We start from the raw sequence: 11,231 nt of genomic DNA on the forward strand, positions 1-11,231 counted from the left end.
TTGGGGTGTAGGTTGTTCATGTATGTATATGTTTGGAGTGTAGGTTGTTCATGTATGTGTATGTTTGGGGTGTAGGTTGTTCATGTATGTTTATGTTTGGAGTGTAGGTTGTTCATGTATAGCATATATCTTGGGATGAGCTTGGTATCTTGGAATAGAAGCTTGTTTCCTTTTTTCTTTTATTTTCAAAATTTCTTGTTCACACATGTGCTAATTTTACTGAAACTGTGTTTTCTTTTTGAATACTAATGTTCAAAAGAATCAGGGGAAAGAATACTAGCCCTTAATTGTTTTTATAATGAATTTGTTATTTGAATATTCTTAACATTTTAGCATTTTTAGTCAGCAATGGCAGTAGCATTATAAATAACCATAATACACTCCTCAAATAACCAGAGCTCCTGGCCACTGAACACTTCTTCTTGTATGTCCTCTGGCCGAGTAACAGAATTATGTGTATCTTTGCTACTGATGCTCTGCTAGCCATTCTCAGTTTTCCAGTGATTTTCATATCTAAGAGGATTGTTTTTCAATTAACTTTCACATGCTCTGATGTGAGTTACATTTTAACATAGGCTCAATATTTGTTACTGAGAAATAATATAAAATACTTGTGACTAAAAAAATCACTATGATATTCCCATATACATAAATGTCTAAGAGAACAATTCTTTTAGGTGGATGTGATTGCTAGGTATTCCCTGGTTCTCTAGTTGCATGAAGCTTCAACCTGCTCAAGAATTTCAAGCCAGTCTACCTTCCAGAGTCACTGAAAAGCTAAATATACACAAAGATCAAGGCCCCACCCAGGACTTGCTAGGTCACAATTTCTGGGTATTTTGTATCACCAGGCAAGTCTGAGAAACTTGACACCAGTGAGACTACATGCACGCTTGATGACTTGTTACTGCATTTTGCTATCTATGGAAGATTTATGGATGTATTGAGTTGATAGTATTTATTTGTTTTTAATGCTACCCAATTAAAGAACACAAGTAAGGCCAGGTGTGGTGATGACCATCTTTAATCCCAGCATTGGGAGGTAGTTGATTCTCTATGAGTTTCAGGCCAGTTTGGTCTACATGGAAGTTCCAGGACAGCTAGAGCTCTGTAGAGATATTGTATCAAAAAACAAACAAACAAACAAACAAACAAACAACAAAAGCAGCTGAGTGCACTGGTTCATGTGTTTAATCCCAACACCCAGGAGACAAGTGGCAGAGGTAGGAGGATCTCTATGCTTATTCACTTTTAACTCACTTGCCATTATGTTAAGCTAAAATGAGAGGAGGCAGAGTCAGAGCTGTCATTTCCCTAACTTGTCCTGCTGGCAAGTGGCAGTACATGTGCTGATGCCTCTTCTCCCATGTTTCACATATGAGCAGTCCCTCGGTGGGGGAGGTGGGGTCTGAAGGAAGCTGTATCATACTGTAGCGTCTACATTTAAAATCTATATTAAAACACTGTACTATCTACATTGAATCTTAGAAGACATTCTAAAATAGACTGTAGAATCCATTGTCCCAGAAATGTTTAGAAGGAATAAATTGGTCACTCTTTTATCTGTCATGGAACAGCTGAATGAGAAACGCAAAGAATTAGCATATGTGTAGAGAATTCGTCATCCTGTATTTCTTTATCTTTGAGGGTAGTATAGTCATTGAATATACCTGAATTTCTCACCTTTGGCTGAGTGGTTATTCTTTGTGTCACTGAGCATGACATATTCTACATTTGCTTTATCACAGTAAGTTCCCCCCCACTTAACTTTAAGATGATTTATCAACTTACTTTACATATTTATTAACAACCTAGTTTGAACCATGTCTCCTATGTCTTGTCCCCAAATGCAGTGAAGGGTTAGTTGCTGTACTGGACTTCCTGTCCCATCTCAGTCTGGGACTTCTAAGGAAAGGCGAAACTGTAGGTGAGAATGTGCAATTTGTCTGCAGAAGTGAAAACGCTTAATGTGCTTGTGAATTAATGCATTTCTCCTAGGAAGATCAGTACACTCTGTTAAATAGTGAAACCTAATCTTCACTCACAGGGTAATCTTTTTAAAAGTATTACTTATCATCCCTAGAGATTCATGTGTTTTCAATACTGGGACAAAAGGAAGTCAGGGCCTCTTGTTTGAGACGTGCTCCTAACACTGAGCTTCTTGCCCAATTCTGAAGAAATTTCTTTTTTTTCTTTTTCTTTTTTTCTTTTTTTTTTTTTTGAGAAAAATGCTATCTAGAGTCTTGGAGCTGGAAAAGACCAGCAGCAGATAAACTATTTAATAGGTTTAAACATGAGCACAAAACAAGAGATTATATCGTTTACCACCATGACACCAAGGGCATGCTGGTTTGGGCTCACCACCGGGAGAGAATGCCAGTTTGCTGTTGAACTTAAACAAAGACTGTAGTCGATGAGATTACAGTCTTCCCACCAGCAGGAGCTAATTCATCTGAAATAGTGTCTATAGTGTTTAAACATAGTATCTGTCAATAACCCTGTGACTTTGATTTAACAAGTAACCATCTAGATAGGTGCTCTTTTCTTAACAACAGAAATATTCAGATTCTGCAAAATGCAAAGAAAAAACTTTACCATTCCAACTGCTTTCCAATATTGAGTATTTAAGAAGAAATTGTTATTCCTTCACTTAACTAAGATCCAAGTATGACTTAAATGTCCTGCTTAATATACATAATTTATTCCTAACAATTAGAGACATTATTTTCCAGCTTCATAGAAGGTGAAATTGTGGCTTACAAATGCTGGACAAAGTGCACAGAACCATATCCCAAGTAAATGGCAGAAACTGGATGTGAACCCAGGTCTGTCTATTTAGAAAACAATGTTGTTCCTCATCCTCTTCAATATCAATTGTTCATGTAGCTTATTGGGATGTTAGGTGTATTGTTTTACACACTTTGGGTAAGTGTAAATTTACTCAGCATGTTACTCAGGACAGAACAACAGAAGAAGAAAAGACAGGAGTCATCAAGTTGGGACACTTGAATTTGGAGTCAACTTGTTTATTGGAAATCTTAGTTTATTGTATATGCCATGCAATATTGAGGGACATAATATAATAAATACATTATGCATTTGAACTTAGTTTCTTTTTTGAAATAAGAATGAAAAAAAGCAATGGCTGTGAGATATTTAGTAAATGGTCTTCACTAGTTATGGTACAAGTCACTGTACAATAATTTACATTTTAAAAAGAAATTTTGCTGAAATTGTCACAGATGATGCCATCATGGAAGTTACATTCATTCAGCTCCTCATTCTTCCACCTGTTGGATTGGGCCATGCATGAAGTTCATTCACTCTTTAGACAATAACAATAAGAGTAGCATCTAATTCATTTTAAGTACTGTGAACTCTAGCTAGTGCAGTAGCTAGACACATTGATTAAATGATAGTTACCTACTTATTTTCCTAATATGTACCTTCTAAAAACCTGTAGTTATAATTCAAATATATTTTCCCACACTTTCCATTTCCCACCCTAGGTGAAGTGTCTTCTAGCTTGAGGTTCTGTGACATGTTCTAACACTGTGAAGCAAATGTCTGCTTCTAATACTTTTCTATGTTTATGCGTGTCTAGAAAATGTTCTCTAAATAAGGCATTTCAAATGTTCAAGTTTCAAAATTCTTATTGAATAATTTTGGCCTTCTCTCTTATCAGCAGTAGTGCTCAGACAGTGGCCATGTCTGCTTTTAACACTAAGCCTGGGAATAGTCCCAGATACGCTTCTCTTCTGTTATATGAGCATCGTGAACTCAGACATTAAAGTTTGCTTAAGATCCTAGTTTAAATTCATTGAAACCTGAAAGAAGACAAATGCCATTGAGAATACTGAAGTAGTTTGTATCCCTAGACCAACAGTGACTGAAGTCGTTAGTCAGCTTGCTGATGGAGAGGTCTATAAAGAGGAAAAAGTTTACCTTGGCCCACCGAATGTTTTACAAACCATCCTAAAATTGGCTGCTAGTTGTCATCTCAGAACAGCCTTTTCCTCCCTTAACTCAAACTCTATTATAAAGGTACTATGGTGTCTCTGCTCATGTTTGTTTAAGAAAGTAGACAAGAGCTCAAGATTTAGGGTCAGGCAGGCTCCTTATTCTATTACTTACTAATTACATACGTGTAATAAATATCCCACCAAAGCTATAATATATACTGAACGTCTTTCCTTATCTCCCTGCTACCACTGAATTTTGTAAGTACAAACTCTTCATATAGGGTTGGGAGTGGCTATGCTCTTCATGCATTTGGAGTGACACTAGACATGGCTGGAGTCGGGGCCTGTTTACCACATTTATTTCCTCCCTCTTCCTCCATTCCTCCCACCTCCCTCTCCCTGTCTCCATTATTTGCCTCCCCTCCTCTCTCCCACCTAAGTTCTTCATCTTCTCCTGTTTTCATTCTTGCTACCCTCATTCCCTTTTTCTTCCTCATCTCCCTCTATTCCTCATATATCCCTCTATTCCTCCCCTCCCTCCTCTCCCCTCCCCTTCTTCCCCCTTCCTACCCCTCTCCTCTCCTTCTCTCTTGTCCTCTCCTCTCTCTTCCCCTTCCTCTCATCTCTTCTTCTCCCCTCCCTTCTCTCTTCCTTCTCTTCCTTTCTTCCTCCTCCACCTCTCTTCCTCATCCTCTTCCTGTGGCCTACCTTGTCAACCCTCAGAGGATTTCATTTAAATCAACTTGAGATCCCATCTGTTTTCTCCTCCTCCCTTCAGATCTCCTGTATCTATTACTGAGTGTGAATCCCTCTAGCATTCCTTCAGCCATTAAAAGCTCTAAGCTGACACCCTACATAAAATGTTTCTTGTGGACAGAACACTGTTTAGATCCTGTTCACATGGCTGCCTGCCCCGCCCATGCCTCCAACCTTAGGCTTTCCCTTAATTATGCAACATAGATTCCCTAGTCGCATTCACCTACAGTAGTGATTTTCAAATCACCTTCCACACACTTTCTTTTTATATGCATTAAGTTTTTACTTAATAAATGAATTTCTGCACTTTGCTCCCTCAGAATATCTACATTGGTTTTGTTTTGTATATCCAGCCCCAGACATAGTTATTGAGGAGGTTCTTAGTAAATCCTTGTTGAATGAAAGCATATTTCTATATTTTTTTTAAAGTCTTAATTTCCTCATCTGAAAAACAGGGACAAAAATTCTTATGTGTAGATTTATTGTGGATTAAAAGGCATTATATATATACATATATATATATATATATATATATATATGACAGAATTCCTTACAAATGATACTGCCATCACCATCAGAAACAATCAACAATGCTTGTGCCCAATCTATGTATAAAAGATCACTAATATGAATAAAAATACTTTAACAAAAGACCTTTGCTAGGCTTTTGTTTCACCCAGCCTTCCCTGGATGTATATTTTAACACTAATCTCCACTTCAAGGATATAAAAAATGAGAAGTTGCATAAGTGATATGAACTGGCTTCAGCTTTGCAGTGTCAAAATTACCCAAGCCATGGTGTACATTCAGCAGGATAATTACTTTGGGTAGTAATTGTCTAGACAGCCCTCCCTCCCCTCTAGCCAACTGGCATTGAAAACCAAGTACTGCTTTTGTGTGTGTACATAATCAGGCTGTAAAATCCTATTATCCCCATTTCCACACCCCTGTGGCTACTTGCTTTCTTTTGAAGCTCTTATGGGGTTGGGGGTGTAGAAGAAGGAAAGAAAGAAAGAGAGAAAATAAAAGCTTTCTAGGTAACCCAAAGGTTTATTTGTAATCTTATTGTGCTCGGGTAATGTAAAGGATGGAGGGGCACATACATGACTTTCGTATACCTTCAGCTAGAGTCCCATGATCCTTGTAGGAAAGCCCATGAAAAGTTTCTTTTTGGGCTGGGGGTGGCTAGAAACACTTGTGTGTGGGGTTTGAAGTGAAGTTGGATTTAATTCTGTTCTGATGTTCACAGAGTAGAGCAAGTTCAACTTTGTTTCTTGAGTCTTCTGTTCAGAATGCACAGGCTGCTGAAGACTTGTGCTGATTTCCCCCCAGCTGCAGACACTGTGCCCTGCTCAACTCCCCGTGTTGGTTCATGCCTCTTTACACCTAGCCTCTCTCCTACCCTCTTCTACTGGGTTCATGTCAATCTTTTTTTGGGGGGTGGGTGTTCTAGTTTCCCAGGTGACTGAAATTTTCCTTAACATTCTTTCTGTACCTTGACTAATTGACACCTGTTCCCTGAGGATAGCACCTCTGTTTTCTGCCAAATCTCTCTCTGCCTCTGTGTAATGGTGGTGATGGGAGAGGCCTGGGGTTGGAGTGTGGAATGTAAGCAGCCAGTGTTAAGGAATTTTTTCCTAGAGTTTTTGAATGATCTGTTTTGTTACTACTCATTCTTTTGACATCATGTCTTACCTAATTCCATCGTCCTCTCTGTTTTCTTTATCTTTGGGACATAGCTTTCAACAGCTCTGCATTATACCCATGCTTTACATTGCTCTGAGTGACTGACTGGCTCCTTGCTAGATTCTTCCCCAGACTGCCAAGTTTCTCCATTCATGGCCTTTATCCTGATCCAAGTCATATCCCCGACTTGGGTATCTTTTGAGCTTTTTCAATTTTCTTTTCTATTCAGTTGATCTCCCTGTAAGTTCTCCTTTCGACATGTCCCCCTCTTCATGAGCTCAAGAAATCACTTCATTGGTGTTTGGTGAAGTCCACCTTGCCCTCACACTGCCCTACATAAACCCCTTCACTCTTCACGCTCTTTAGAAGAGTTATCTTAATCATTGTTTTTATTATTTTTTTTGTTTTTTCATTAACTTCTCAATACCTTTGAGGCCTCTACCCTATTACTCTGCAAATGGGTACTAGGGGGAGGGGAAGGCTCTTTTCTCATATTAAGTAGTATCACCTAATATAATAGTGTCATACATACATTTTTTATAACCTCTTTAAAATAATTCTAATTCTTTGACTTCATGTTTTCTTCCCATAATTATTTTTCTCCTCTATAACTTTCCTTCTTATTTTCTTTCTTCTCTTCTTTTCTTTCCTTTTCTCCTTCCTTTTTTTCCTCTCTTGTGTGTGTGTGGGGTGGGGTGGGTATGGTATGCATGTGAGTTGTATGTTTGTATTTGTGTGTCTTCCATGCTTGTGAACGTGTGCTGCTTGTCCCTTTGCCCTTGGATGTGGAGGCCAGAGGAAGATGTTACATGTCTTCCTTTCTCTCTGCTCAGCCTGTTTCTTTAAGACATCTCTCAGTGAACAAGATACTTGTCATTTGGCTTGTCTGGTTGGCCAGGGAGCTCTGGGGATCTAAAATTTGAGTGTCTGTCCCAGTGCTTTGGCTACAGGCACATATATCCATGGCAAGCTTTTTTACGTGGGTGCTAGAGATTTGAACTCAACTCCTCATGTTTGCAAAGTAAGTATTCTTAGTTATGAAGCCATTTTCCTAGCTTTTCTCTTTTCTTTTGTTTAACATTTGATTTAATTTTTTCTTTTGTATTCTTACAGAAGAGGGGCTGTTTCTTTGACTCCTGTTTTGTGTCTCTGTTATCTTCCTGTGGGCTGTCTCATCTACACTCTCAACTTTAATAACAACCTCTGCTTATATAGGCCTCCTTTCCTGATGCTGATCATTTGTTTCTTGAACTTGTTTCTTATAGACATTACCAGAGTACTAACTTTAAAATACCTTGAACTTAAGGTGATTTTAAATGACCACCAGACATGCTCTTGAGGGTTAAAAGAACAATATTAAAATCAGAAGACAAACCTGTGTTTTGCATAACCACCCACTCCAGACCAACAGATACAAAAGTCTTACAAATTGCATCACCAAAATTTTCTTCCATCATCCTGAATTGTCTTACCAAATGTGGCTCACTTGTGCTGAAAAATACCTGCCGTTTACAGAGCTGCACTCAGTCCTTTCTTATTAACTCTCCATTTTTACCCTGCTCCAACCCTTATCTCTCATTGTCAGAACAACTGTGTTGCAGTTGTTCTGACAATGCATCTGCTACTGGAGTTTCCTCCCTCGCCTACAATATCCTCTATTTCTATCAAATGTTCTTCAAGTGTACACACTTGCTGAAAAACCATGCCCCCACCCCAGTTGCTTAAAAACAATGGCCCAAGCCATCAGGGCAGATATCATGACTTGAAATTCAACATACCACAAAGCATGGCATAACAAACTAACCACCCGATCGATGAGCAGAAAGCAGGAACAAAACCAAACTCCACACTTTGGGTCTACCTCCTCTACAGAGGAGTTTATCTACGCTGTTACTTTTCTCCAAATACCTTCTAAATCAGTGACCGCAGTCCTCACCCACACCTGCCTGTGCCTGGGAGATTTTAATTCCCCAAGTGTGCCTTGAGGCAAGGTTGTCTTAATAAAATCATTCCCTCTTGATTCTGTCCGATTCCAGGGTTCGGGCTATTGACTATTTCGTCTCTGTGATATTGCTCAACACTTTCCCTCTTTGGCAAATATCTTGCTTTTCTTGCTTTCTTGTTACATTCCTTCAATCCTCAGCCCTAATTTTACCTTATTCCTGAGGTCTTCTCTGATCTATTCAAATATGTAATTGCTTTTTTCTATATTGAATAATAAACGTCTTTTTTTTTCCTGCTAATGCTATGAACCATAAACCTGCAGCCAAAAGGTACAATAGCTGTAATTTCAAGACTGTGTGATATTTGCTAATCATGCTAAGTGGAAGAAAGGAATGTTAAACATCACTATTGTTTTCAACAACAGATGAGGTCATTAAAATAATTCAGCACTAGTTGCTTTTTTTCCAACACCCACCCTCTAAGTTGCTTTAGAACACCAACAGATCTTTAGGGATTTCTCCTGGAACTGTCCTGCTGCATGAAGCCATAAAATGTGCTTCAGTCAGAAAGTGTGGTTAGGAAAGCATTGTTTTTTACTAGTTCCCCTGACCCAGGGGAATACTTTTAATAAGTCAGCCCTGCTGACAGGCAGAGAACAGTGCTGTTTTTAATGGGGAGCTAGAGTCGGTGCAGTGATTTCATGCAGTTACAAGTTACTGCATCTAAAAGCAATTTCTGATTTTTGTCAAACATTTGGCAAGGGAGCGATCCTTTCTTTTAGTTTTACCAGCAAAAACCAGGGTGAACATTTCATTCAGGACAGTTAGAATGCATGTATAATTAGGTAATCTCTTGCCTTGGGAGGTGGGGGCTTGAAGCTAAGTAAATAGTAATTTTTATCTACTTGGTGCTGTGTATATTTTTTAATGTAGAACATGTTTGGATTTATTTTACATGAAATAATAAAAAGGAGTATAAGACATACATAAAATTTTTGTGTTTATCAAGTTTAAGTAATTGGAAAACAGTTGATATAATCCAGTTTTCACTTTTTACAAGCCATAAGTTTATTGTGTCTTCATAAACTACCCAGTCCTTTTTTCCCTGACTACAGCAGACCTCAAAACCTTGAGAAGCTAAGTCAAACTCCCTTTGGAAAATGTTCCCCATATTTAGTGTCAAATGTACTTTTCAGTCATTTATAGAAAATCCTCTGTAGCAGGAAGTCAAAAGAGAAATTGTTGGGTAACATTTTGAAGATGTCAAATAAGTAAGGTTTCCAAGTTGGCTGTGGACCTGTGTCAGTAGGGGAGAAGCTGCGGTGTCTAGGAAAACAGCAGTTTTCTTGGGCATAACAGAAGTAACAGAGCAGGATGCTTTGTAGCTTCTCATCACATCTGAGCTGCCGTTTTAATAGTCTACTCTGCACATACAGATTCTCATCACATCTGAGCTGCTGTTTTAGTACTCTACTCTGCACATACAGATAGCCACTGAGCCACAAGCCTTTTGATTAGACAGTATACCTATTAATAGTGAATAACAGATTTCAAATATTTTGATGCCACCTCACTCTCTCAAAAGGATATTTAAGACCATCTTTTCTAAGACCACCTATAAAGTACCAGCTCAGACAATGGCAGCAGTGCTCCTGATACAAAGACATTGAAACCACTCTGGAGTTTTTCATCTATTGAGTGAATATAAATATTTATCCACAAACACCGACTCTTTGGAGTAAAAATGATACGCAATCTCAAGATACCACTATTTCTTTTATTTGTACCCAACTTTTATTTTTATGCCTAGAAAAATACATGGGGTTGTTTAGGACTCATGTGCTGGCAATTTTCTACTTTTAGTGATGGTAACATAGTCCCGAAAGCAAGCACAATTATTTTGTTTTTCTTAAGTTTTATTCAGCAATAAGACCATAATTTTTCATATTTAAGGAAGTATGAAAAATTTGTCGAATTTCAAAAGCTGAATACATGTAGCGTTGGATCAAGGCACATACAAGACTGGCCAAAGGGCGTACAGTGCACTTTGGTTTTTTTTTTTTTTCCATTGTTGAAAAAAAATCATGGCAACAAAAAGTGGTATGGTTTTTAAACAAGTAATAGCTCACAATTCAGTAGGAAGCTGTAAAGAAATGTTACATTACAAGTCCATTATGTAATATCTGGAAAACTGTGACAGTAATGGGCAGTATTCTCCACCATGGTGAAAGTAAATTGAATAGTTATGTACAGTGTTGAAGCATCTCATATAAGCCAGATCTAAATTTGATATCTAGTGTTTATTTTTCTCTGAAATTCTCACTTACTTAAAGCACTACTTTCTCTGGATCTCTGAGAGGAATTGCTGATGGTTGTTCTCCAACATCCTTTCTAATAATAAAAACATCATAAACACTAACAATTCTATGTTTAGGATTCAACTTTTTCAAGAGCTGGATGGTCCAGGCAAAAAGCAAGATGCAGTTCTAGTATATGTATTAGTTACACTACAGAAGTCTAAGTTGTCATGGTTTTTTTAAGTACACATCCTCCCTGCACTTATATGATTATTCTCATGAAGTCCGTTATTCCTGGAGCTCTGCTGACAGTGGCTTTAACAGCTGACTCCTTCACAGTGTTTTTAAGCCAGCTGATGGATTCAGTTCAGAAACTATGCTTAACTTCCTTAAGGATATTTAATTTGCTTAGGATAAAGTGAGAGGTATGGCAAGTTTGATACTGCCCATTATGCCACAGATTTTGATTTATTGAATACCACTGGGATAATACAAATTTAACCATTGGAACATTATTTCATAACTAGTTTTTAAAATTTATTTTGTCATCCAGCCAGGTTTCTTTTTTTCTTTTTTTTTTTTTTTTT

At 37.9% G+C, this 11,231-nt stretch overlaps 1 protein-coding gene across 12 annotated transcripts in view; it reads left to right on the forward strand.

Annotated features, from left to right (window-relative positions):
* The window catches only part of Macrod2 (mono-ADP ribosylhydrolase 2), a 1,944,357-nt gene that overhangs the window by 244,764 nt on the left and 1,688,362 nt on the right, over nt 1-11,231 (forward strand). The gene's annotated exons all lie outside the window — the stretch shown is intronic.

This window comes from Mastomys coucha, unplaced genomic scaffold, assembly GCF_008632895.1.
Source record: "Mastomys coucha isolate ucsf_1 unplaced genomic scaffold, UCSF_Mcou_1 pScaffold15, whole genome shotgun sequence".
Taxonomy (NCBI): Eukaryota; Metazoa; Chordata; class Mammalia; order Rodentia; family Muridae; genus Mastomys; species Mastomys coucha.